The sequence below is a fragment of the Pezoporus occidentalis genome, unplaced genomic scaffold, assembly GCF_034315485.1.
Source record: "Pezoporus occidentalis ecotype Australia unplaced genomic scaffold, CSIRO_AGI_Poc_V1 ctg58, whole genome shotgun sequence".
In the NCBI taxonomy this organism is placed as follows: Eukaryota; Metazoa; Chordata; class Aves; order Psittaciformes; family Psittacidae; genus Pezoporus; species Pezoporus occidentalis.
The window spans coordinates 3,153,397-3,179,390 of NW_026915921.1; positions in this window are offsets into that span (position 1 = coordinate 3,153,397).

Here is a 25,994-nt window from a genome sequence, read left to right on the forward strand (position 1 = left end):
CAAGCTATGAGTACACAGGTAAGGAATTCACCTGCCTCCTGGTTGCGAAGCAGACACACCAGGTGCAGCAATCTCCCGATGGCCTCTTCCATCCATGGCAACATGGTCAATAGGGAGGACTGAAAAATAAATTGAGTAAATTTGTGATTCCTTTTCCCTAAAAGGGGGTGGTTGAAAACCCAACTTTATGAAGAGACTTGGGACAGAGATAGACTGATGTTACTTTGGGCATCAATCACCAAATTCCATGGTTTACAAGTCAAGATGCTGCTGTGTTGAGAAGACCTGTGGGCACCGAGACCTGCACCCCTGCTGGCACTGCAGCCAAGGGTCCTATTAAATTCCTTTTTTTTTTTTTTTCCATGTGTTTTTGACCTAAAGCAGGAGTAAAGCTCCTGTTTTAAAGCTGGTTATACTGGCTTCCCACCAGCACAACAGTCTGCCCTTTCACCACCTGTAAAGGTTCTATGAGGGCTTGGAGAGCACCCATGTCCTCCTGGGGTTTGGCTGCCAGGGCTTGGAGGCACTGCAGCCTGCCCATTGGGGTCTGCCCCGCCTCACAGCATTACAGAAAAGGGCCTGTACATTTATGTAAACACACATACTTATTTCTTCCCTTTAAATAACTGGGTAGCATGCCTCGCTCTGCTGCAGAGCAGTAACCACACTGCCTGTTAAGTAATGTTTACTTCAGTTCAAAGATTCAGCCAATATAAAAGGACATGGAAGAAAAACCAAGGCAGGCTTAGAGAAATAGTCAGAGACACAGCCAAGCTTATAATGAACACCACAATGCTAGCTGGCAAAAGAAGATTATATTCCTACCTTCATCTCAGTGAACAGCATTGTCCCAAAGAAGGACAAGCTGAGGAACCACAGAAATAGCTCTGGCAAGTTGCCTTGGTCTAGTTCTCAAGAAAACTTTGATTTAAAATTACCTCCTCCAGAGGGGTGGCATTTGGTGTTGGCTTTAGTGTAGATCTATTTTGTTCACTGCAGATATTTTTATACAGTGAGAATGAGAAGAAAAATATTCTGACTAAAGTTAATCCAGTTGTTCATCCACAGGTTCTCTAATACACGTCCATCCATCTTAATGAGTAGTTTATGTTTAGACATCAATTATTTCTGCTTCTTTCCCATAAGACAGCAGCCAGTGTCTGAAATGATGTTTCTTTTCCCAGTGCTGTCATTCTTATTTAGTCTAGAGAAGCTGAAAAATAAGTAGTCAATTCCTACTCCCTTCCTTTGCAGAATTTGCAGTAATAACCTAAAATTACAGTTCAACATCAAATCTTTTTCAGGAGATTGCTTTCAGGAAATAAATAGATGCAGCTTGCAAAGCTTTGTCCTGAAGTACAAAAGCTATCCACATCAAACCAGAATTTTGGGACTTTTCATTTTCACAACTTGGTCTATATTTTGTTCATGAACCAGAATGTGTGGTGAGATGTAAGCCCTTGTTTGTTGAAATTTACATGATGTTTTTCATATCAGTTGCAGATCCAGGGGCAGGAGGTAGAAGCAAAACAAATTGTGAATGGGCCAATCTTGGCATCAGTTTTTACAGCAGCTACTCTCATGTGTTATACGTTATAACAATAATCAGCTTCTTTCTATGTCACCCCACTTTTTACTAAGGATGAGTCTATCTTTGAGAAATGCAAAAGTCTTTTAGGAGCTTTTTAGGGGTAACAGAACACCCAAATGCCCCTAAACCACACACAAATGAACAGGGGAAATAGGTATTTTCTTACATCCACTGTAGGAGACTAATGTGTTAAAACCAAAACAAACCAAACCTAACCAAGAAAATCACCCAAGACCGTACAGTGGCACTAGTGAGATCTGTAAGGCATCAGCTTAAGGACAATGTAATTTAATAGCTGGCAGCTGAAAGTGAAGGTCACAAATCTCAAGGCAGAAATGAGGACTTGAGATTTTCAAGTGAGGTTAATTACCTATTAAAACAAACCAGCAGAGGACTTGGAAATCCTCCATTCCCCAACTGGCTTTTAGTTCTGATCTCTTTACATTGCAAAAACATCCAGGAACTTCCTCCTTTACAAGTGAGTCTCTGAATACTTTCCTACAGTGGTTAGCCTACCACCACAGTAACTTGTGGCCCTTCTTAAGGAATATGAACAGATTCAAGCTCATGTTCAGATTTCTGTGTGTTTACCCAGACTGCAATAAATTCCCGAACATATCCGCTTCCCTCACCACTGTCCCCAGGCTCTTTTCCATTTCCTATGACCACCTACAAAATCACCTACACTATCCTCAGACCATTGAGAGCAGCCACTCATTTGGCAAACATCAAAACCATGACCTACCTTGACAGTTATATCTTTCCTCTCTCAGACCTGCCTCTTTCCACCATGCACTTGTCCCTGCTGAGCAGATGTACAGTCTTGATGGTGAGTTTTCTCTCTCTTCCGTTCCACTTTTGCCCTTTCTGTCTCATCATGTTCTCTGTGGCTGTTTTACTTTCAGAAGCTCTACCTCCAGGCAGTCTGTGCTACGTCTTTGAGAACTACAAGAGGAGATGTCCCTTAACTTCCAGCAAAAAGGTCTTGTTACAAGACAGAGAAACTGTAAACATAGACAATCCTTTAATTTGATGGAAATGTGAATTAATCTCTAAGGTTTAATCTTCAATCTTTTTCATTCTCTTAAAATGTCTACCAGCACTTGCCCAAAGCTAAACAAGAATGTGGATACAGCATTAGTACATGAGAAGACGTGTTCTGTTAAACTCTGTGTTATGCCTGCAAAATATCTCTTTTTAAGAAAAAAAGGTAATGATTATTGAAGTCTGGAGTTACAAAAAAAAAAAAAAGGGACAATATTGTGCTTTGTATCTGATTTTACTTAAATTTTAGGGTTTCTTTAATTTTAATTGGTTATGGAATTATGTCGGGCATTCTGTACCCCAATACCGTAAGACTCTCCTATAGCTGTACTTTACAACAATTTTACTTTTGATATACATTGTCAGCATGACATACATCTTACAAATATTCATCTTGCCACACCACACAGAGTCTATGATGCGTCTGATAAGGTGGAAACTTATGGAGTTGGGCATGAGCAGAAGCAAAGTCTGGGGCTCATGCTGGACTCTGAGCTGCAGACAGAGGTTTTACATATTGAGCCTGTAATTTAGAGGGCAGGGGTTAAGTTTAAACCTGCAAGTAACCTAAACATTTAAGGATGTGATCAAATGCAGTATACAGAGCAATATACTGGGTTTAAAAGGCTCCATACCTGGAAGTTCTAGTAACCGCAGTAAATATGGGCACTAGGCTGGTTCCTGTGCTGCTTAACAGAACTGCTCTCATTTTCAGCTTGGAGCTCTCACGTGCTGCTCTTATTCCCACCAGCAGGGAACACCACCAACAAGGGGTCAATCTGCAACCAGGAGTCAGGATGGCTCAAGGCTTTTCTGGGCATATGTCCTGCCCTCTCACCTCACCTTGCCTTCTGCACCAAGAGAAGATGAAAGCACCACCCTGACCTGGTTAAAGTCAGACACCTTCTTTTCAGAGATAGCCTTTCCTGAGCTACTTCACAGGGGAGTACCACTGCTATCAGCCGGGCGTACAGTCATCATGCTTATGTCTGATATTAGTTATGCAGAAGATACCTAGGGTTTAAGGATACTATTACACATGAAGCAGATTTCATGTGAAGAGTTATCTTCCTCATCAGCCCTCTGTGAGAGCACAGCCTGAAGAGGAGCTCCCCAAGACCCTCATTGCAAGCTGGCTAGCTTCCATGGCATGATAGACCTCAATAATTATCACCTTACCAGCAAGGCTAGGGTGCAGGAAAGCAGAGATGATACTTGGGGCTGAAAACAGAGAAAAAGAAAATACATAAGAAAGCCATTTGGAAACATTGAGCTCACAGAGCCATCCAGTGCCATGCAGGATGCCCTCAGTGAGCAGAGACCTGCACAAGGCTGGCAGAATAGCCTCAGGACCTACAGAAGATGTGGACGTGCTGAGTGAGAGCTGGAGGCTAGGTGGGATAGCCTAAAGCATGCCAGCTGGTCCTCAAAAGCTATTTTGGGCAACTGATTCAAGCTCTGAGGAGAAAAGATTTATTTCCGAACACTAAAAGGAATTCCAGCTATTGCATAAATAAACAAACAAACAAACAAATGAATGGATAGATAGGTAATTTATTCCTTTTGCTTATCACCTCATCTGTTTATTTATTTACCATACATACTGTATATACTATGTGTCTAAGACTTGACTAAGATAAAAACGAAGTGCCTAGCAGGCAGGATCAATGTTTGCAAGCCTAAGAATGGCTTATTTACAAGCATACAACAAAACCTGAGGTAGGGAAAGTGCATTTTGCAGGAATCTGGAAAGGGCAAGGACGTGCTAGTCCAAAAGTTTGATTTGAAAGGCAAAGGATGACTTGGCTGCATGAAATTCCTAATGGATGGGAGTTTGTCTTGAAATAATTGATGAAAATAAAGAAAAACATAAGCACAGGGTACCTGGAATACTCCTGGCAGGTGCTTTTCAGTTGAAGGCAGATAATGGGAAGTTCATTCTAGTTGGATACATTTAAACCAGAAAAAAAAACACTGAAAAGGAGCTAATAAATTTAATGGATTTTTTTGTTTTTTTAACTATAACTATCACCATTTTTGTCTGGAGAGAATGAAATGACCAGTTACAGCTCCTCTCCTCCTAAAGTCTTGCTAGAGAAGAGGGACACTGCTTCCAAACTTCAGATTAAGGTATTATGGCAGGAATTCAATTGCACCAACTAACACCAGTGGGGCTGGAAAGAGAGACTGTGTCTGGGAGGAGAGACCCAAGTCTCTCTGCCATTTGTTCATGTTTCATTACATCAATATTGTGTGATCATTTTGTCAGCCAACAGTTTAGTCTCCAATGTAAAAGGAAGCCATTCTTTATCATGCAGATCTCTAAGTTTTGATTTTCCAAGCTACAAAAAGCCATATTTCTAATTCTACTTGCCACAGGTCTGCTAACTGGCTTTACCAAAAGTTTGCAGAATGAAACACTGATTAATGAGAGGAGGCAGCAGTCAGTGAAAGCAGCAAATGGGTGGGCTCAGGAGGACTGACTCTTGAGAACCAATTAATGTGTGGACATGCCATATGGGCTGGTGGCACCCAGCATAGTTCACTACCTGCTGCCACTGTTGGCACTGTACCAAGAAAGATCAGAGCATCTGTCAGTCCCCAGGATCTGTAACAGCAAACTGCTGTGCAGAGAGTTTCAAAACAAGTCTTGAACACCAAAACTCTTTCGTAAATCCCTAGCAGAAACAGTGTAGAAATAACTGTATAAAGAATAAAATGTGGAATTGTTTCTTACGCAAAATAAAGCCTTACAAGTCTGCCCCTTTCCCTGTTTCTCCTCTTTGACTGCAGGCTCATCTCTTCTTTCAGGATTTCTTTTGATTATTTCAATTGACATCACAATCATGTTTTCTCTGTGAATATCTTAAAGCTTCAGATTTTCAGCTTCAGGCTCACCACTCTTTCTCATCTTCCCCAATTCATTTTAATAAAGTCAAGGTGCTTTCCAGAGAGGTGTATCCATTAGGAAAACATATAATATGAATGGGTTATACCCAACTTAATTGCTGGCCATTAGTGTCCAAAGACTTCTCTCTTGAACAAACTTCTTCTAGCATTGCTGGTTATTTAGCCAAAGTGCAGGGATAGGGATCTCTATTCTGCTTCCCTTTGTCAGCTGAAAGACATGCAGCCTAGTTACAAGAGACTGGCAGGAGCTGACACCATCACTCTTAAAAGGGGAAAATTGATTATTTAATCTGCCAGTGAATTACACAGGCTAACCAGGGCTAAGGTGTGGTCTTGTGCTCAGTAGAAACCATTGATTGGGTTCAGTAGATGGGTTTTTGTGGGGTGGGAAGAGGTGTGGAATCAGGAATCAGTGTTGAAAATTAGAATTCTAGTGCCTGTCTTAATCATTGTAATCTACATTTCACAATAGAAAATCTGAGTTTCACTTGAAGACAGCTGTACTGCACAAAGGCAAACAATGCTGAACACTGTGAATAAATTAGAAGAAATGAGCAAAATTTCCATGTGTGCTCTCCTTTCTCCCAGGCTTCATCATTCTGACCTTACTTACAGAAGTATCAGACCTAACATCAGCATATAAATACAAACAATGAACAAAAATCTACCCAGCATTGACTCTCAGTCAGTGACCAGGCACAGCTGCAGACTATGCTTCTATCTGAGTTGGAAATGAAGGAAGTGCTACTAGCAGCTTATACTGCAGACCCTGTATTAACCTTTCTCAGGGCCAGATCCAAATTACTGCATCTTCCTAAATTATTGGATAATATTCTGTCATCTACAATAAACCTTTGATTGGGTTATCAGTGAAGAGAAACAGCTGTCTGCTTGGATTGAAGCGGTAAACTGTCTGTAATATTTGCTTCAGAGAATGAATCAAAGAAAATACAGCTTTCAGAGGAGATGTTTGTGTCTGTCTTATGCATCAGCACGCTTGATCATAGTGGAACTTTAATGAGGTATTTGTGCAGAGCAGTTGAAGTTGTCTAATTACAGACTCTTCTAGGAGCATCTTCCCAGTGGGACCTGGCCTATTTACAGAGCAGTGTGGCTGGAAAGAAAGGATTAGTTTACATGTCTATTACTGAAAGGTAACATGACTGAAGCCAGTAGACAGTGCTCCTTTGTACTGGCTGAGAAAATTCTCTCCAATCAGACATTAAGCTCAAGTTAAGGCTTTAATTGTTGAACATTCAGAAGCTGTTTGATTGAAATTCAGCAATAAGAAGAGATGCAGCTGATAGAAGTTTGCAGGCTTATTGAAATTTAGGAAAAAAACCCAAACTCTGTTATTCTCAGGCAAGAAAATCAGCAATTTTTATCTGAGCAGATTTTGCCATTCCACGTCTTCATAAATGAAGAGGACAGGATGAAGACATCATGGAGATGCAACTTTCTTTCCTATACACAAAATATGACCATTTTATAATCCATTAATTTTGCTGGGAGTACTATCATTAGACCAAATTACTGGGTAAAAAACTCACAAGAGAAGCTTCTGAAGAAAGAATTGAGCATGGAGTTGTATGTAGAAGAGGTGACTCTTCCTAAAAGAGCATTCAGAATGGCCAGTGGTCAAATGTCAAAGAATCCTGAGCACTTTGTGTGCAATGATTTACTTCTTCCACCAAAACGTTGGCCTTACTCCGGTAATTCTAGGAACCTCTTTTTGGAAGAAGTAGAGGTGAGGTCTTATTGCTTAGTTTGCTCTAAAGTCTATGCTTTTGTATCCAAGAGGGCCACCATCACTTTTTTTCCTTGTTTCCAAGGAAAGTTCTTGCAAGCAGACTCCATAAAGGACTATATTCTATGCATGGCTGATCAGGCTCCTCTGGGAACAAGTGAAGAAAATCAGAGTGTGGCAGTGCTCTGTTGAGCGAAAATACTGGCTTAGAATAAGGTTGGGGAAGCCTCACAGCTGTATTAACTTAAAAAAAATCCATCCATCCAAATCAAACCTGCTTCTTAGGAAGTGTGATTAGTGAGGGTAAAGCAGTACTGTTCAGTGGGTGGAGCCTGTCAAGCATTAGGCTTTCTCAGCAGCTCTTTAGGCATTTCTGTATGCCCTCACCCTGTACTACATCGTCATCTTCTGAAGGACACAGGCTCAGCTAGAGCTGTCTCGGCACACACAGAGGAAGAATTTGGGGTTTCTGGAGAGCATTAAATCCAGACAGGCTCGGCAGCAGATGAGTCAGGTACTCTGGATATCATAGTTTCAATTCTGCTTAAACCAGGTCCTGTATAGGATTTAGCGTGGGATCTTGAAATATTAAGTCCATATGTTTGATGGAGCTGAATACTTTCTCAATAAAGATGGTCAAAAGAAGCTGCAATATTTCTGCCGGAAAGTGTTAAGAAAACCTACTTGCCAGCATATTTCTTAAGAACAGATTCTGCAGTTATTACAAATAAATATATATCTAAATTAAAACCTATCACTAACAGGAATGGGAGCCAAACTACTATTCATAGGTTTTGAACATCTGACACTTTGCAATCCGTTCTGATGTTTATAATCTACAAGCATGATACTGCAACTTTTGTCTTTGCCAGGAGATACGTGTTCAAATCTCCACAGGCATATGTGCATTGAAGAACGAGCAGAGCAGCTTGGCAGAAGGACCAGGAACCATCCAGAGATTAACTATGGCAATTACCAGACATGTTCAGCAGCTATTTTTGAAGCTCTATGGGAATATATGATAACAGCCATTTAGCCTGACACATCACTCTCTGGCTTTTCCTGCCAGTACAGCCAGTCAAAGCACAGTGGAAAGTTTATAAATATAGGAGTTAAAAATATCTCTAGCTTAAGGGTTTGATCAATGCAAGGCTGAGATTTGTGCCTAGTCTGAGGGTTGAGATGCAATACTTATGCCACACTTGAGAAACACAAGTGCTTATTTGTGTTTCACCTGGTAGGGCATCCTTCTATAAGTGTACTTTCAGCCTTCAGAAACTAAGGGAGCTTCCCATGTTTGGAAAACATATTCCATGTTTGCCAGCTGCATAGGCTTCTCCAAACATACACCAGAGTCAGTCACAGGTTATAGCACAGTTCTTGAAGCACAGATGGATTAATGAGAGACTAATTAAAAGAAGGTGGTAACTGTATATCTAGAGGAATATATGCATACTTAATTTCATTTGGTATTAGATTTCTCTCTAAAGCAATTCATAAGAACTTTCTTTTACGGTAGGATATGGAAACCAGCAAGAGCGCATGCAAAGCTACACTCTTGCAAGTCCTCCTGCCCTGTGAAGTTCCTCTTCCAGATTGAGTCCCTGTCCTTCCTGAGGGAGTATCATTTACAGAAAGTTGTTATCAGATCTTTATACAAACATTTAGATATTCCTACCTGGAACAGGTTACAAAATGTTCATCTATACCAACAGGAATTGAAGAAGCTGAGTGGCTAGTACTCAGACTACTAGAAGCTTGAACTGCTGTTTATGGATCCTGTCTTCCGTATACTGCAACATCAAGCTGGTTTTGCCAATATCTGTGGGAGAGATACAGGCTGGAGAACTTAAGAGTAATATCTTTTTGTCCCAGCCCTTGTCCCAGCCTTCACTCCCTTTGGCCAATCACTGGCAAAGTGAATTAACGTCCCATTGAAGGCTATTCCACGGAAGTATGGCAGAAGTATGTTTTCATTATTTCTGCAGCGTTACCAACCTGCACCTTCAACAGAAAAGACTGGGAGACTTGCAAGAAATGAATAAGGAAGACATCTTTCTTAGAAATACAAGATAGAACATTGGAACAACATTATTATCACTCTAGGTGTGCCAAAGTAGGTTTATATGACCACTGCATTTCACTTTCTCTTTCTGAAGGCAACATTCCCATAATAACAGGAAAGTCTGCTCTGAATGCTTATAAATCACAAGTTCTTCTCCTTAGTAAAGGATGGTATCTTCAAATTACTGCGTTCTTGAAACAGTAATTTCAGAGCAAACCTCTTCATAAATTTGAACTCATAAATGTTCTCAGTGGGACTGAGTAAAGGCAGAAAAAGAAAAAAACAAATTTCAGTCTATGGCCCAATGGGCTTCAAAGTCTTCACTGCCCTTCGGTCTACTCAAGAAAGACAGCTCAGACTATAGATATCTAAATCTGAGTGCCTAAATACAGGTATCATGGTGTCTATGTTTCTACTGCAATCAATATTGACTCCAGCTGGTGAGTCCAGTGAGGTACTGGGCTCACCATGAGATACATTTGTCTCAGCAAGATCATTGTAGCTTCAAAATATCACACTTCTGCTTTCTCTTTTACTAGTTTCAGGTCAAAGCAACTTATCTAAGTCTGTGGCGTTTACTTTCAGTATTACCATTTTGAATTAGAAGAGCACCAGTTAAATCACTTTACACAGAAAACCTTATTATAATTTTATAATTACAACTATTAACAATCTACTAATTGTCATAAGTATCATTCATCCAAAACTGTGTGGACTGGTGTAATGGTAAAAAGACAGAATTCTTAGTATTGGCATAGATTGCACAGCAATGGTAATAAATCCTAAGCACCAATTACTTTAAAAAAACCCCACCACACTAAACAGAAAATTATGTGAATGATAATGAAATCAGAAAGCTTGGAGTCAACTACAGTGTTTCAATCAGACTGCAGATCCATATAGCATTAGATCATCAGTACATTTTTTCTGATCCACTGAATAAAAGCTGATATCTGCCTAATTATTAAATTGACAGACACGTTTTCATAAACAGCAGAATATCTTTGCAAAGGCCAGTAGCTCATGTGGAAAGAATAGTAATACTCTTCTTTTGTAGCCAGAAGCTGTTTAGGTAAAGAAAGAAATTCCCTGTGTACTGGCTTTCAACATTCCTCTGAGGAGACCTAGAAACATCCATCTCTTCTTGACAAGTGATAGTAGGATGTAAAAAGAAAAATAATCAGTAAGCATGTTTTCATTGCCAGAAAAAGTAGGAAAACCCTCTCTGCTAGACTTGATATAGAACCAGTTCTAACACAGCCTGCATTTGAAAACGCTCAATCCGCAGCAGGAATTTTCACTGTGAATAGCAGTAGTTGTAATGTCCCAGGAATTTCTTTTCAGCTCATATGAAGTATTAAGTGATCCCAGACATTAACCAGGATCAGCATATGCACTAGTTTAATATGAAATATTTTAATTGTTCCCAGAAGTGGAGTAGGAAACCAGTGTCACAGACTTACGAAATACAGTGTTTACATTGAACAGGAGGACATTTATACTCAGATAAAATAAGAGCTGTGTGGCATATTACCAAGTCAGGAAGAGCAGTTGGGCTCGTATCTCCTTCTACATTGCCACGTCCTGTGTACATTCACATCCAGCTCTCCCTGCAGCCAGTATGTCCTCCAACATTCATTACGTCTTGTAACACGTTTGTCACTTGTCTGTTCACTCAGTCAATCCCAGCAGGAGGAATATTTGCAGTAGTGTCTTCTGTAATAATCCAGCTGGTGTTTAGAGTCAGCAAACCACTTTTTCCGTTAGCTGCAGAGTTCAATTTTGTGTGGGTGGAATTCATCTCACCCAAATATAGTCCACAGAAAGAAATAAGCACTGTGGGGTAAGATTTGTCTGCACTATTTTAGGCATTGACCTCAGGATGAGAAGATTTCTGCTATCGAGCACCTATTTCTCTTCACTCACAGTAGAGTGAGCCTGTGATGACTCATTCAGATGTAGGAGTCTACATCTGGTCTGATGAATCCTGCCTGGAGTCTCTTAAAGATAAGGGCAAGACCTTGAACTGGAGGCAAAACTCTTACAAAAAGCAAACGTAAAAACCAAATGTGCATAGCAGGCCACAGTGCTGAGGAGATAAACTACGTCAGCACTGAGGCACACACTTACCTACTATTGGTGGGTTTTAAAACGTCCCTGATACAGAATGTTCTGTGATTCAGAAACACCTGAACTTGTTCCTGCTACATTTAATTTTGTTCTAGTGCGTATTTCTGCCCAAGTTGGTGTTACACATTGCTAAGTGGAAAGCTTGATGCTTCAGTGGCTAACAAGGACTTGTTGAAATTTGATAGCTTCTAACAAAGATGAAATTCATTAATTTAAAAAGCAGCAGCTATTTCTAAATTACAGCTTATGTAGCAAAGAGGTAGATGGGAGAGTGCATAATTGAACCTCAGCAACATAGCAGAGACACTTTACCTGACTGGTAAATTTGTCTGACTGGGACATCTTTCAGCATCTCATTTGGAATGACCTATATCAGTGTTTCCATAGAAATCTTTTTTTTTGTATATGGCAGAACAAACAACTGCACATTTCAGACTATTTGTCAGAATATCTTAAAATGCATTCATGCACCTATCCCAATACAGTTGTTCGATTTTGAGGTTTTGTTTGTTTCTTTTGTGGAGGTTTTTGTTTGATTTTACTTTTGGTTTTGTTTTGTTTGGGGTTTTTATTGAGGTTTTGGCTTTTTTTTTTAATAAAAAATCTTTTGGATTCCATTTTATTTAACTACAACAATGTCTTTTATGTCTGCCAGTTTTTCCCAAATGCTTTTATGTAGACTGCGACATTCTCAGCACTCATCAAGGCTGTCACTAGTGCCAGCAACCGGAGCTGACTGTAGACAAGCCATTCAAAAGATTTCTTCTACAGATAAATAAAAAGTATCTACCATCTCAGCAATGCAACAATACGTTTGAGACTCAGGAGAATCTTGGCCAGGAAAAGGCTTTAGGGCTAATACCCAAATCAAAATGATAATGAAAAGCTTAGTACTTCAGAGGGAAAAAAAAACACATGAGCTGTCCATTATTTATTGAATAGGGGCCCTCAGTGGTAACATATACAATCTATATCTCAACTACATAGATGTGAGAAAACAAGGAACAGTTCACATAGATCAGGAATCATATTCTATAAAATCTCACTTCTGAAAACAGGTGAGAGTTTCTTAAAGAAAAAGTTGGAAATCCTTGTGCAGGCACCATGCGCACCTCCACCTTATTCCAAGGGACAAAGCTACAATACTTTGGAAGCAGAAGCTGCAATTATAAAGCTAGAGTCCTCTTCCTCCAAAACTTCATTATAAGCTGAATGAAACTTGAGACATGGTATAAGATATAAAGCTGAAATCTGAAATTGAACACTGAAATGTAATAAAAGTTAGATTAAGTAGTTAGTTGAATAGCTTAAAAGTTTGCATGATTGTGCTCCCACACATGGGCACCAATTGGTGCTCTAGTACTACTAGACAAAAGAAGCTATTTTATTTCTTTTTATTTTAGTCATACCTCTTTCTTCTCTGACTGTACAGTATGAGCAGCTCTCTTCAAAATCAGTGGGTGCTGTTCCTATTTTGTAGCTGAAGAATTGGACCTAATTTTTTAAGGGGCTTTTTAAAGACTTCTTCAACTGCAGAAATTAGCCCACTTTCCTCATAGTGGAGATATCCAACACAGCCAATATTTTCTTTGCCATAGTCACAATAGAGTTCATAAGAATTTTTGTGCAAAGAATCAAACTTAATTTCTATAATTAGATGCTTGATGACAGGATTGCACTTCAACTTAGTTCCTGAAGCTTTAATATTATTAGTTATTTTTTTCCAAACCGGACTACAGACTCAGAAATAATGGGGATAACCTGTAAGCAACTGATATGATTTGCAGAGTTTTAAGCAAAATATTGGACTTTGTTTGCATGCACAGTTGCATTGAGAGTCCATTGTACAAGCATGATTGTGATTCTGCATTCAGATGGGGTTACTCGGCTATGGGTATACGTAACTGAGTTTTCATAGACACTAATGAAATGTTGGGGTTTAGTGGTTCACACAACTTTCTTTGAATCTTGCACTAACATTTAAAATTCGAGTATCTGAGGCCTTGTAGTTAGAAAATTGTCACTTTTGACAGTGAAGAAGTGAGTAAAAGGGAAAAAACTGCCATGCGATATAGAACAAATATATGAGCTTTTACTAATTTAAATCCATGCAGTATTTTCTGCATGCATTTCACATGTGAAGTGTCATACAGGGTACTTTAAAACCACTCACTCTCCTGACTCTGTGGTGTGTTTCCCTAACAGAAGTTTCCCCTGTTAGTCTTTGATATATAAGACCATTTGAAAATGATATTTTCTATGATTTTCCTTCCCTTTATGCCATTTACTGGCAGTTGAGAGGTTCCCACTTCCTTTCTGTTTTAGGAAAAAAAAAAAAAAAAGGAGATAAGAGAAGGGTAAAGGAAGAAGTAAGAAGGAAAAAGAAGAAAGAAGAAATAAAAGGAAAAAAGTCGTTTTATGAATAATTAATAAGCTCTGAATGTAGCTGCATTTTCATCTTTTACATGAAAAAAGCTTAATTCTATACATGACTAGAATGGCATTCCAAGGCATGGAGTTAGATACTGATGTCACAATATTTTCCCTTACGAAACTGAATTGAATGAATTCAGCACAATGCAATATTACAACATCAATATTGCAACATCCATTTTCAGTCACCTTCCGTATTTTTGCTTTGCTGGAAAGAGAAATGATTCTGTAGAGCTGAATCCAAATGTATGAAGAAAATATATTTATTACATTTGCTTTACCAATGTAGAGGTAAATTACTTGGAATGCTCATGTAACAGAAAGTGATATGTTTAAATGGGAAAGCTTTTGTGTTTTCCTGTGAGACATGGAAATGTACCTCTGAACACGACTCTGCTGAAGTAACAGGTATTTGACACCCAGCCCAGCACTCAAATAGCTGTCTACAGCTTCAACATCCACAGCCCTATCAGCAAGGCTCTGTTCCAAGGCAACTGCCTTGTCAAGAAACCGTATTAATTAGTCCACTATAATGCAATTCTAAGGCAGCTTTATTACTTTCAGGACTCAAATTACTATATTTGTGTGCTAGTTAACTTCAGACTCACTTGGACATCACATTGATTGTTGTAGACATATTATTTGGAGTTTAGAAACCACAAACAAATGAATAACAGCATTTGCCCAAACACTTAAACACCTAAATGCCCGTAAATTCCAGCTCTGAAACTTTTGTCTCTTTCTCATGGTAGCTGGCACAGCTTCCATGCCAGCAGTAATGTTAACTAGGTCCTATGGGTATGTGCATCAGTCGCCCACAGGTCAGAGCAGTGCCATTCCCAGAAGACATCCAGAGCAGTTAAAATTGAGTGCCAGCCATCTTTCCCAGGCAATCAATGTGAGTGATAATACATTTCATTAATAATGTTCACAGACCTCATTCAAAATCACATCATTAGAAATTATATTGATATTTCTTTGTGAAAGAGATAAATCTGAGGAAGAGCTTCCAATGCCTACTCTGTAACATGCTTGTCCACTATATTCAAGAGATTAATATAAATAAAATTTGTTATTATACTGTCTGTGTCAATAGGTGATAGGCCTGGAAATAACTCTTGTCCGATGAAAGACAGGAGCAGGGTTTTTTTTTTGTTTAAATAATTATTGGACAAGTGCCTCAACACTCTAGATTTAAGCAGATTAAGAGCTGGCAGTACAATAAAAACAAATCTAGATAAAGATTGGAATGTATTTCTAGTTTTAAAGGTAGCCCAGTGAAAAGTGCCTTGAGTTTTATGGTCAGACTATTTCAAGAGGCACATTCTTGACACGGTTTTGAGGACTACATTGAGTAACAAAGTAGAAAGTGAAAAATTGGCAAAAGTATTTAAGGAAAGGAGCGGCTACCTTTACATTGAAAAGAACAGGAATTTTTGATAATTGTTCCTTCAAGGAACAAATACAGACTGAAGTAGGAACCGTCTCTCTGGAGAAAGACTTTGAATAGTTCAGTTACACTTCTAAATAACTTTACTTTTCTAATATCACGAAAAGACTGTTTTGCTACTTGAAGTTACTGAAGAGGAGTATGAGATACTTTCTGGATTATGTAGAAGCAGGATGACTAACAGGTGGTTCATTTTCTTTTTTGACAAACATAAAGGCAGAAATACAGGCAAATATTCAATGAACGCATTCTTTAGAAAAAGATAAAAGGACCTGGTTCATCACTCCTTGAGACTAGAAAGCTAATAAACAACTTCCTGGTGTTATTTTCTGTTTTGTTTAGTCTTCTGTGGAGTTTAATAGTAATCAAATGGCTATAACAATTAACCTCAGTAGTACAAAGAAGAGAGCTGAAGCATGAACAAGAGAAGGGGGAGAAAAAGGAAAAAAAGCAGAAAATACTTAGAAAAAGTCAAGTTGGTCCTGTGAGCAGGAATTGCAATAGATGGCCTCCAGAACTGATTTGTAACCTAAATTATATCTCTTTATAAATTGCCTTTCCTGGCTCAGGCTGACCTGATGGAACTCATATTAATGTCTATGGGGAGCTGGGTGTGGGTCCTAAAAAGCCAGCCACAGCAACATGAATTTCTCAAGGCAAACTGATTTCGAATAATGCATTTTATTCTACAATGGATCCAAATCACTTCAAGTGGATGTGCGGTGCACTATTTTTACTCAAAACAAAATGAAAAGCCCAAAAACCTGACATTTTTCAAACCAGCTAGAGGAATTTTCTGTAGAGGAGGAGTTCCCAGGCTTGGTTTCCTAAGCTACTACTGCCAGTAATGGTAAAAAGTCCCAGAGTCTCTGCTGGGCAACATTCAGCTAAAAAGCAGGCATTTTGCTAACAGTAAGTTTTTTAAAGTAGGTTGAATACTTTACTGGAGATACTTAGACCATGTTTTCTAAATGACTTCCCTAGCTGAAATTTTTATAAGCTATATAAAATTGCCTGCAAACTCTATGCCAAAAATTATCAGTGCTCACCATCAAACTAGAAGGATGTCTTGTGGCTTTCTGCAAAAATCCAGCTTGCTTCTGGTACTTCTCAGTATTTCCACTACTGACTCATAGGGAGTGCTTTTTATGAAATTTGTATACAATGTGAAGTTTAATGTGAGTTGAAAACTCTCTGGATATAGAATTAAAAGGAACACAATATCTTTATTAGCTAGAGTAGCAGTCTGAAATAAACAGAACCACAGAATCATGGAAAGATTGAAGTTGGAAGGAACCACTGCAGGTCATTTAGTCCAACCTCCCCGCTCACCATCCACTTACCCAGCCTGCACTTCCTGAGCTTGCCTATAAGGATGTCATGGGATCAGGTGTTGAAAGCCTTGCTGAAGTCCAGGTAGACAATATCCACTGCTCATCTCTCCAGCCAGTTGTCCCATTGTAGAAGGCAATCAGATTGGTTAAGCACAAGTTCACTTCGATGAATTCATGCTGACTACCTTCTGATTACCTTCTTGTCATCCACATACTTAGGGATGGCTTCCAGGATGAGCTGTTCCATCACCTTTTCAGGGATTGAGGTGAAGCTGACTGGCCCAGGGTCCTCCTTCTTGACCTCATAGAACACTGGAACAATCAGCTGCACAAATAGAAGATGGGAAACCACTGGATAAGCTTTGGAAAAGAGGGTCAGACCTGCAAATTGAAGAGTTTACAGTGTCACACAGCTGCACTATATCTACCTACTTCCTCCTGGCATTTAGAAGCAGGTGGGTTTTATGCAAGATGTGAAGTAATTCTTACCTTCCTTCCAGCTCTGGCACGGTCTCAGCAGGAATCCTGTGTCTTGTACAGAATACTGTAATTAGAGAAAGAAGGGTGCAATAGGTGTGTCAATGACAGAGTTGCAAGGATAATCAGAGCCCTAGGAAGCATGGCTTGTCGGGGCAGTTGAATGAAGTGCAATTGTTTAGGTTAGGGAAGACTCAGAGGAAACATGACAGTCTTGGGATGCATAAAAGGCTATTGAAATTACTTTGAGAGCACTTCCTGGTGAGAGATGTATCTTCCAGGACTCTATAGCACTGTATTTCTGGCAAGACAAGCAAGTATTCACCTAATAAAACACTAATTTTAGGTATTGAGTGGCTCCATTTTCCACCACCTAAGCTGTCAGTACAGCAATGTTCCTCGAAAGGTGGTCTACAGGCTGTTGCAAAATACCAGTGTACATGCTCAGTTATGAGCAAGCAGTGCCAGTGAAAGGCAAAATTTTCTAGTGAGCCCAGGGTGCTGTGTATGAAAAACATCTTTGCCTCAATGTGACCCACAGATTGTAACTAAAAGAGGACACATAGCCTGCAAACTGTTAAAGGTTGTTTCTGTGGATATACAGTCAACCGGTGGTGGTAGTTGTCTTTGTAAGCCTCCAATCCATTTCAGCTCTTTTTTAAACTGTATCAGATGAAAACTGAGGAGAAGAGGAAGATAAGGAGAATGAGCGTGTAGGTGTCAAGAATTCAATTAACATGTCAGATTGCACAGACTGAGACCCACCTGCCTTTTTATGACAGAGAAGCTCTAGGGTAAATGCTTTCCCTCAACACCTATGTCTGATCAGCTGCCCTCTCACCTCCATTAACTTTAACAGGGTTTCAAACACCTAGTTCATGCAGAGACATCCTGAAACCTACCCTTAGTGCTTGCAAGCACCTTCATGGTGTCATGATGTACCCATACCTGTTCTTTTTGAACTTTTCTTGTTCTTACCTTTCCAGTATTTTCTCCTGCTCTTTTACCTTCTTTGCTCCTTTCATGGAAACAAGTTTTCATATGAACAGCCAAAAAACACCACTCACATACTCTTTGCTGGTGTTATGTGAGATGCTGGAGCAGAGACCCTCACCAAGCTCTAGAAAGGGTCTGAGTTACTTAAAAGAGGTCTTAAATAAGTGAACAGGATTACAAACAGATTCCTTAGCTGTAGGACTTGTGTGTGTGACTGTTTTAGTGGCATGTTTTCTAGTGCTCTAGTGTGGATGAAGGAAAGCATGCCTGACAGCTGTATCTCTGTCCCTTTCCACTGCTGTGGAGAAGGAACATCTTGTAACAATTTCACAGTAAAGAGAGTCCTGGCCCCATTCTGAGCTGTCTGGACTCTGCTAAGATGTGTCTTGCCTCCACATTCAATTCATTTTTCATAATTGAGCTGCATTTGTGTGCACTTCCTCTTGCCCAAGCATCAGACAGAAAAGCTTTTGCCTCCCACCTTTCATAAAGAAACCACTTGGGTTTTTGGAGATGCTGTGGGCTTCTGGAGGAAGGATAACATTTTCCAGCAAAACAAAGAAGAACCTGGTCACTGAGTGAAGCATTTAAATTCCAAGTGTTGTGGAAAGGAACAAAGAGTGGGCAGAAAAGAAAGTGCTCTTGCATTCAGCATGCGTTTTTCTGCAAACCCTCCCCATAACCCTGGGCTTGAATGGCAGCTGAGTGGCAGTGCTGTTTGCAGCTGAGAAGCAGCAGGGCTTATTTCCACAGGCTATAGCTCTCTTTTTAACTTTTGTAAAACCACTGTCAGCCACTATTAACAGAAGGATCAGAGAACGAGCAGAACTGTAAATATTGGTGTTCTGGCTGTAAACAGACAAATTAAAAAGGCCCAACTACACCTCTGAAGTTCTTGGAAGGTGAGCCCAAGAGCTGTGAACCCACTCCACAAGCTGTTCCACTGAGTATCTGTATGCAGGCAGTTTGTTTCATTGGCAGCACAGTATTAATCATGATGAAAGCTGATTTCACTGCAGGCAATAAGGGCTACACTATCACAGAACTGCACGCACATACAAAGTTCATTATTTCCCCTCCATTTATTAGATCGCTCCCTATAAAACCCACATGCAGAAAGGCTCTTATCTGGCAGTCTTTCAAGTGGAAATGAGAGTCTGTCCATATAGAGGGCTGCTACAAGAAACCACAAACAGAAATGTCGTAGAGTGGCCTAGAGAATCTTGCATCCGTACTGTAGCCAAGAAAATCCATACAAAAGCATCTCAAGCTATCTGAGGGGAAAGGATTAGCATATTTGATAAACACATGGTGGGACAGTGGTTTCTGAAAAGGCTGGTTACCGATTTTTAACCAGACCACCCCCAGGAGTATGCCAGTTCAATAATTTGCATATTTAGCAGGGACATGCTGGTTTAATTTAGCCTTTCATGGCAAATGTGCCTGCCCTTCCATCACCTTGCCTTTACTGCCCATAGCAGCACCCAGAAGATGCATTTCACCGTGCCTAACAACCCCAGAAGTCTGAGCTCGACTGGTGACTGGAGGAATTTCAGCTTCCATATGTTTGCTTTGCAAGTATTTTGAGCTTAGAATCACTGGGGAACCCTCTTCATTTTGTTTTCAGTCACAGGATATGCTTGACATGTGAAGCAAGAGCCCTGGTTGTCTTCACCCCCATAAATCTTCAAAAATGAATATTTCAATGCAGACCAAACCCGTGTTTGTCACAATAGAAAAAACAAGTAGCAGATCCTAGGTTCAGACCTGTCCAGCTTTTCAGGGCTGTTGCATATCAATAGGCAATTGAGGACAGGTATGTACCAGAGCAGTTTGCTTCAGGAGGTAGCAGAATCTCCCCCACAAAGGATCTTTTAAGAGCAAGGTAGACTCATATTTGTCAATAATAGTCTAGGGAAGGCTGAGCTTGGTGCAAGGCAGGGCACTGACCTGACCTCTGCAAGCTCCTCTGAGCCATGCTGCTTTTATTCCAGGTCACTGGACAGAGCAGCATCTTGCTCCATTTCAGATTTCTGGATGCTGTTTACATCCTCTGCATTTGAAGGTTTTGAGATCCAGGCGGCTTTTAAGCACGTTATGTCCAAAACACGCCTTCAGAAAAGGGTGGACAGGTTGAGTGATCAGTTTGCAGAGGAAAACCTGTGTGCAACTCTTCAGCAAATTCTTGCATTACCACTGGGCTCACCCTTGGCTCTCTCCTCCAGTGAAATGAATCACCAGCAGCCCACAGATGAGAAAAATGCAAGCAGTTTAAATGTAAAGGTGGGGATGAGAAGGGAGAGAGGCTGCAGGGTCAGCTGCCTCAAAAATGCATAAATATGTGCCCTGACAGATATTTATAAGAGCAGGTCTGTGGAGGATAAAGTACTTAGGTCTTTCACACCTAGGTGTTCGTGACTAAGAAACAGCTCAGTGCTATATACCTTGTTTAAATGATATGAAGCTGAAAAATGTATACCTTCTTTTGAGGCTGTAGCCTGCAGTTTACTCACATAGAAGTCAGTAGTCTCAGAACAGTTCAAACCGGGAAAATGCTAAAGATACTGCCTACAAGGCCAATACAGCCCCAAGAACAGTTCCCACACCCAACGTCATTTTAACCCTCTTTTTCTAGGGTCCCTCAGGTGTGACTGGAAACAGGACGTTAAAGCCACCTAACAGACCACTATCTATCACCTTTCCTATTTGCCACCTCTTTCACATGCAAAGAAGCAGCAGGCAGAAGAGACCTCGTTCCAAACCAGATGGGCATGTATTGATGTGATGGGAGGGAGGATGCACGTATTGAAAGCATTCATGTCTGCCTGCAACCTGCTTATAATTTGGTCATAGAAGAGGCCCAGTGGACTCAGTGGAGATGTAGAAACCTAACCAATAAGGTACTTAAATATTTAGTTGAAATTGGACCATTTACTTTCCTTTATTGTAAGAAAGCTCCTCATTCAATGTTAGAAGTAGTTGATTCTTTACTATTCTATGTAGCAACTCATCTTTCCTCCCTCAGCTAACTTTTACTAGTATGTCAGTTTTTCACCCTTAGGCCCAAATTCTGGTTGGCTGCATATGGGTGTTACTCAGCTGTGTAACAACATTGGCTCTAACGAAATAGCTCTCTATTCACTGTGGTGTAAGCAAGATAAGAATCTGGCCCTCAAAGCTTAGTTTAAACTTGACCTGGATGATTCATGCTTTGAGATCTCAAAATGAGATTACTGCAAAGTGCTTTACAGTGGGCTGCCAAAAGGGCTAATCCATCCCCTGAAGCTAATGCACAATACAGCTGATTGTTATCAGAGGTGGGCAGAGAGGTATCTGCCTACTCACTACTTGTCTGTCAGCATTTGCTGCTTTTTAGTGCCTAGAAAAGGTCTACAGTTCTGCTTTTAGCTTTTAGACCTATTAACATGCTGGAAATTGATGTTGCTAAGGACATCTGTAAATGTGCCTTAGGGACTTATAAATACTTTATAATATTGAGTCGTTCCCGCTTTTGCTAGCCACAGGAATCCTATCAGACCAGCTACGGTAATTTCCAGTGGCTTCTGTCAAAATGAACATGAAAACAAAATGGTGGACTTTGCCATGACTTTTGATTGGACCACCTCTGGAGCAGTATACTGTGAACAGGCAGATCATGAGCTGCCTTTCTGACCAGAAGCCCTCCATAAGTCTTTCGTTATCAGATTTAAATTAATTCGAACGTCTATCTTCCCATGGGACTTTTCTTCTTTTGCCACAAAATTGAAACCATTTCTATCGTATTAAAGTTCTTCTTACATTTAATTATTTTCTGATAAATGAAGATTGAAGTACAAGCTCACACAACTTTGCACTGCACTTAAATGACTCCAGGCTGGCTTTGCAATATGCTCTGCAGAACAGCAAGTGCAGTAGAGGTGTACTTCTGCCTGTGCAATGATCTGTCTAGAAATCCTTTCCTGTGAGTCCAGGAGTGCAGCTTTCAGCCCCTCTACCCCTGTGCAATGGCATAAGGCTGGATATAGCTGTGAAAGTACTGGGAAACACACAGGAAAAAAGATAAATTGAAGTCTTTGCTGCAATACAGAAGACCAATACAGTGCTAGACACAGGAGACGGGAAGGTGGGCAGAGATTTGCACGTCTATTGTAGCACACTGAATTTCCCCCACAGTGTACACGATGACTTTCTGTGAAGCTTAAATTAGTATGCATTTTGTCAGCCCTTACTCTTTAATAATGTCTTTTTTAATAGGGACAGCTGGATCCAAGGCAATCCCATCAATCAACACTGTCAGCTGTGGCTATGGTATTTACACCACTGACTCTGGTCTGCAGTTGTAGAGCTCATGACTTTGGAATTACACACCTAGTTTCAGGCTTCCAAATTTCAAATATTTGACAACAGGAGATCAGTGAGATTTGCTGTCATTAGCAGTATCTAGGAACAATAATGGGTGCCAGCTGCTGGACGTATCTTCTCTTCTACTGCACTCAATCGAGGCAATCAACTTAGGCCCTTTAAAAAGTGGCTCCAATCCTTATACTGACCAGAAGTTTGCTTATAGAGGCAATTACAAAGGCAAAATTGCAAGTGTTAATAGTTACATTGGCCCTTAGTGGAAAATACTAACAGTGAAGTGCAAGTACATTGTACACCCATGATGAAAAGTTAGCAAAAACCCTATCTATTTTTTATCTCCATGTCTTATATGCCTGAATTTAAGGAAATAAGGCTATGCTATAATATCAATGATCATGCCAAGCATGTAAACTTACTTTTCTTCCACATCCACTGCTATTTTTCCTACTTCAGTGTCCAGTTTGTTGCATTTTATTGGCAAAGTAGAAATCCTAAATTATTTTTATTATAATTTTCACTTCTAATTGTTTTTTAATCATGCAATACCTTGCTCCTGTTATGAAATAAGGATATTGTGTCACAAACTGTGGAATCAAGTAAGTAAAATCCACATCCTTTACTTCCTTAGAAACATTCATGGCTAAGTTTTCTTCAAAAAGCAATTAAAAGGATGATATTTATTTATTTGGACTCTGGCTTTGGATCATGTTATAGTCTTAAAAGAAGGACCTAGCAACAACTTGTCATTGCCCTCTATTTGACACTGATTAGGCCACACATAGTACTCTGTGTGCATCTTTGGACTCACAGAGTACTGTTGCAGAAGGACCTCCGCAAACCAGAGTAGCCTCTGCTTGCAGTCAGCCTGGGGCTAAGAGCATGATGTGTGAAGCAAGGCTGAGACAACTCACCCTCTTCAGCCTGCACAACAGGGGACTGTGACAAGGTGCAAATTATGGGAAACTCCAGCTAGATAAGGAGAGAAAATTCACAAGGAAGGAGATTAAGTGTGGAAAAAACCTGAGAAGGCTGTGGAATATCCAGCCTTGGAAATATTCAGGACTTTGCTGAATAAAACCGTAAGCGTCTGAAGTCTGACCTTTTGCTCTGAGCAGGGTGTCAGAGTAGCTGGCTGCACAGGTCCCTGGCCTAAATTATTGCATGATTCTGTGCATCTGACCCTTTTACTTTAAGTCCTCTTTGAGATTATTATTTAAAAAAAAAAAAACCAAGGGGTGACATAGGTCTTCCTTCTAGAAAGCAATCACTATTAATGAAGCTGACACCCTTCACGTAAGGAGCATGAATGGAGAGCACAAATGTACACACACACACACACACACTACTATCCTACTGAAAATGGAAACAAGGAAAAAACACCAACAGATTTTTAAAAGCTAACACAAAATCCTGTCATTTCACCAAATTCTAGCAGGAACATAAAGGGCCTTGATCATAACTATCATCATTTTGCTTTGTCAGATGAGCCTTGAGAAGAAGGAGAAGTCATGTCCCAAAAATGTGTAGAGAGAAAGAGCTATACAACTCTGAAGCTGTGTGAGGGATCACTGGCAGGCTGAAGTTATCTCCAAAATGTTACTTTAAGGTGTTTCAGAATTTTTTGGCCATATCACTTCACTTGTTAACATCCTCTTTCCTTCCTCTCTCACCATTTATTGTGTACTTTCCTGTGAAAGCTGTACCTTGGCTGTTTTGCAGAACTGTGCCAGTGTCCATGTCTGCAAAGCAGTGAATGCACAGCTTCCCAAAGAATGGATCACCTTCAGTAAGTTATGACTGGAACAGCACTGAGTTTGGGAGTCCCAGAAGTAGTCAAAATCTTCCGAAGAAATAAAAACCAAAGAAAAATACAACCTAAATGAAATGGCAAAATGTAGGGTTGTGAAAAGATCCGTAGCATCTCAGACTAACAATTTTGTTTTCTTTTCTACAGATACTCTTCTTGACACTCCTCCAAAAGAATTTTGAGAATTCACTGCATAATAACTATCTCCAAGGCCTAGATGGCATTCAGAGGTTTCAAAATAACCATCTCTTACACAAGTGGTTTGCAGTTTCTCTGACTTTATGCTCTAAATATGGCCCAGTGGAAGCACAAGCTCTTGCAGATCGGGAAGACCTGAGGGACCCATGCAAGAGCCCATCTCATCACTTGGACTTTCTCCTGTTCTTTTCCAAGAAAAGAACAAGCTTTTGAAAGATTTTCTTCACATTCCTAAAACGGATTTTTGCATTCCAGGCACAATTCTCAGATTTCCTCCCACTCTGAAGCTATTTATTGTACCAGGCTCTGTGCTTTCCCTCCTGAAATTCCCCACTTTCTTCAGATGGGATTTTCCTATAAAAAAGACCCTTTCGTGGCCAGAAAAGGTTAAAGACATGCATCAGCTGCACTGTCATAGCTTTTCATATGTATCTTCCTAGCTTGCACTAAACACAACACAACTCAGCAGAGCTCAATGCCTGTTCAGTTTACTCCTCACTCATCATGAGTTAAGCACATGCATGCAATTACCAATAAACTCTTAATCTTATCATCTGCCAGTCCTCAGAGAAAATATTGCTGACCTGCTCTCTGATTTATGACTAAAGACTTGGACTTGCTTATGCACTTGCCTTGCACTGGGGAGAAAGCCAGGAAGCTGGAATCGTTGCAGCTATTCTTGTGAGCAACTGCTGGCCAGCCTGAGCAGGGGTTCATCGCAAGACTCCTATCAGTCATCATGATTGATCTTTTCAAGAACAACCTGGTAACAAACAGTGGTTTTGCAGATCTGATTTCCTATTGAAATTCAATGTGTTGCCATCTGCTTGCCAGATTTTTACAGCTATGCAAACACACTTTGTATCTGAAAGGCCTTCATTTACTTTTTCACCATCCTTCCACTTTAATGTACTAAAGATGACTTATGGGCATATGACATTTTTCTTTGGTAGAGAAGATTTAGCAAATTTATCAACAATTTCAGTCTGTGGGCTTAAAAATGACTTACAAACCCCAAGCCCTTGTCTATGCACCTTGTGTTTAATCCAACACCTTCAAGGAGATTTTTACACTGATTGAGGTGAAGATGACTTTGGTGATTTCCGAAGGAGATTTAGACCATATCTTTGAGGTCTGGGGGGCTATATATTCAAAATATCTAGGAAGAAGTACTTGAAACTGTTCTGAAACATAATGTTTTGGAACTTTTCAACGCACTGGATCTCCAATGGACATCCAACACCATTGACAAGAGCTAGTAGATGCATGAGATAAATACAAATACATGGCATGCAAGTTCATAGGCCAGATTTTCTTATGCCCATGACAAAGCTATAATTATGCCTCTCTGATTAAAAGAAAGTCTGCAATAGCCAAGCACTGATATTAGCTTCAACAGCCTATTGACTTCTCTAGCATGTGTAATTTCCTAGCAACCTCCAACAAACCA